This window comes from Chiloscyllium plagiosum, chromosome 37, assembly GCF_004010195.1.
Source record: "Chiloscyllium plagiosum isolate BGI_BamShark_2017 chromosome 37, ASM401019v2, whole genome shotgun sequence".
NCBI classification, from domain to species: Eukaryota; Metazoa; Chordata; class Chondrichthyes; order Orectolobiformes; family Hemiscylliidae; genus Chiloscyllium; species Chiloscyllium plagiosum.
Window position 1 is genome coordinate 2,431,343 of NC_057746.1, and position 2,626 is coordinate 2,433,968.

Sequence of the window (2,626 nt, forward strand, 5' to 3'; positions counted from 1 at the left end):
GTTTGTTGATTAGAGTAAAACTCCAATGTTTATTAATAAAAGCAAATTACTGCGGATGCTGGAATCTGAAACCAAAAGAGAAAATGCTGGAAAATCTCAGCAGGTCTGGCAGCATCTGGAAGGAGAGAAAAAAGCTGATGTTTCGAGTCTAACTGACCCTTTGTCAAAGCTAAAAAAAAGGGAGAAAAAGGATGGTATTTAAACTAGGCTGAGAGAAGGTATTTATACTAGGCTGGAAGTAAGCAAGTAAATCAGAGACATATAAAAATGATATTTACATTTGAATGACGGGCCTGTTTCTTTAACACCAGAGGGTGTTGAATGTGCATCCAGAAAAGGTGGTGCTCTCAGTTTAATGTCACATCCAAACAACGTTGAGAAATATTTCCTTGTACCTGGAATCCTTGATCTTAACCGTGAGGTCTCCTGAAGGAATTGAATTGCGTGGTGGGACACAGAGGGTGGGAGATTGCAAAGCTGCACTTTCACAAAAGAAGATTTGTTCAATTTGTAGGGATTAGGAGAAAGGGATTTCAAAATATCTTTCAAGTTTCACCAGCAAAGCTTAAAAATTGCTTTTATTCGCGTTCACCTTACATTCTAAACAGTGTTTGATAACAGAGTGGTTCAGGTGTGTGAGACATTTCTGGGGCTTTGTTTTGGTGAAGGAGGAGACAGTGTGAAGGGGGCGGGGCAGAGGCGGAGCATTTCCGTTTGAGGAAGAAATGCAAATTAGTGCAGCTTGTCAGGGCGCCCGTGAGTGCAGTATTCAGTGAAACATGAGCCTTTCCGGGTGTTCTTTGATCCAGGTGAGAAATTGCGCTGTTGTGCAGACAGGGAACCTCAGGCAGGTAAATTTTCGATTTTAGAAAATGCAGTCAGTGTGAGTGTAAGAGCTGTGGGCTGTTGTTGGGTTTGAGCGAGTGAGAGTATTAAGCATACTTACCTGGCAGGGGAGATACCATGATCACCAAGGTGGTTTTCCCAGGACGAGGCTATCCCATTGCACTTCGGGTGTGCTGACGCCTGCGATGTCCCCAAATGCGGGATACTCGACTGCAAAATTTGTGGTAGTGGGGGACTGCGTTCGCGCTCTCCCCTGAAATACAAGCCAAAAACAGATCTTTCCATAGATACCGGTAACTTGTGCTTCGTACGCCTTTCTATATTCAATTCGGTTTCACCCTAACTGACAGATATGCCGCACGTCTAACTTCATCTTGCAATAAACCGCTCTCTTCAAAGCTTTTCATAAAAGGAAGAAACCCTTCAAATAACCAAATATCCCCCCCGCATTTGCTCCATTTCCCTCTATTTACTGCCTGCCTATTCCAGTATTGTTCAAAATGCCTCTTTCAACAATTTATTCGATAGATTATATTCAGCTCTGTCCACTGATTCTTCACCACCTGCTCCAGGTAAAAGGTAACTGGGAGCAGCGGTCCTGTGACAGCCCCGCTGTCAGATGGAGAACTGAACTGTGCGGACCCTTGGCCTGACCCGAAGACACCAGAGTGGGGAAATAGCTTCAGCGTGGAGCCGGACAGCTACCTCAGCCCTGGGAGGGTCCAGCAGTTTGCCGTCACCACTGGGATGCACACAGATACCCCAGAGGGGCAAGACCAGCAACAAATGGACAATGTTAACCTCGTAAACTGTTAAAAGGGGTTAAAAATTGCCAGCATCAATGTGCGTAGCATCAAATCGGTTACGCAATGTTTTTCTACCCTGGCCAACGTTAAAGCCGACGTCCTGTTCCTGCAGGAGTGTGGGATACCGCACCTCAGCAGCTACAGGAGATGGTCGAGCTTGTGGGCCCATGGGCCCTCAGTTTGGTCGGGGGGCAACGATAGCCGCACCTCCGCCCTGGGTATCCTGTTGAGAGGAGGCAACTTCACCATCTCCGAGGTTAAGGAGGTGGTGGGCGGGCGTCTCATCGTCACTGACGTCATGTACAGGAATGCTTCCCTGAGACTGATTAATGTGTACGCCCCAGTGGGTAAGAGTGAACTGTTGGCCGCCTTGCAGCAGCTTCCACTGTTGCTGGGTATGTCCAGGCCGGTCATTCTGGCCGGAGATTTCAACTGTATCATTGATGCAGATGGACGATCCGGCGGGGGGGACAGTAAACTGGACACCACGTCCAGAGCCCTGATGGACACGGTAAAAGATGCCAAGCTCACGGGCAGACGGGTCTATCCGTTCAAGGATAGATTACCTGTTTGTGTCCTGAACACTCTCGGTCAGATCCACCGACGTCAAGCCGGTGTTCTTCTCCGACCACTGCAGCCTGCTGGCCGACTGTCACCTACAGGATGAGCAGCGGGATGGTAAGGGAACGTGGAAGCTGAACACCAAGCTGTTGACCCCGGGAAACATTGAGGAGCTCAAGAGGGACTACGCAGGTTGGAGAACCGTGAAGCCCCTCTTTGAGTCCCCAGCGGACTGGTGGGAAAGAGTAAAAGGGAACATCAAGAGGTTCTTCATCCTCAAAGGTGTTCAAGAGGCGAGAGAGAGGCGGGGAAAACTGTCCCAGCTCCAGGAAAGTATGCAGAACCAGCTCCTGCTGCAGACGATGGGGGTGGATGTCACGGAGGACCTCAAGGAGGTGAAGGACCAGCAAGCC

At 49.0% G+C, this 2,626-nt stretch overlaps 1 protein-coding gene, 1 long non-coding RNA gene and 1 other non-coding gene across 4 annotated transcripts in view; 2 read left to right on the top strand and 1 right to left on the bottom strand.

Annotated features, from left to right (window-relative positions):
- The window catches only part of LOC122541607 (zinc finger protein 271-like), an 81,434-nt gene that overhangs the window by 53,301 nt on the left and 25,507 nt on the right, over positions 1 to 2,626 (bottom strand). The gene's annotated exons all lie outside the window — the stretch shown is intronic.
- Positions 939 to 1,102, top strand: LOC122541676. Its single transcript, XR_006309648.1, has one exon. It is a non-coding gene; the product is annotated as a U1 spliceosomal RNA (small nuclear RNA).
- LOC122541651 overlaps positions 945 to 2,626 on the top strand; it is a 2,895-nt gene continuing 1,213 nt past the window's right edge. Inside the window, exon 1 of the long non-coding RNA XR_006309632.1 lies at positions 945 to 975. This is a non-coding gene — a long non-coding RNA (uncharacterized LOC122541651). The remainder of the gene's footprint in view (positions 976 to 2,626) is intronic.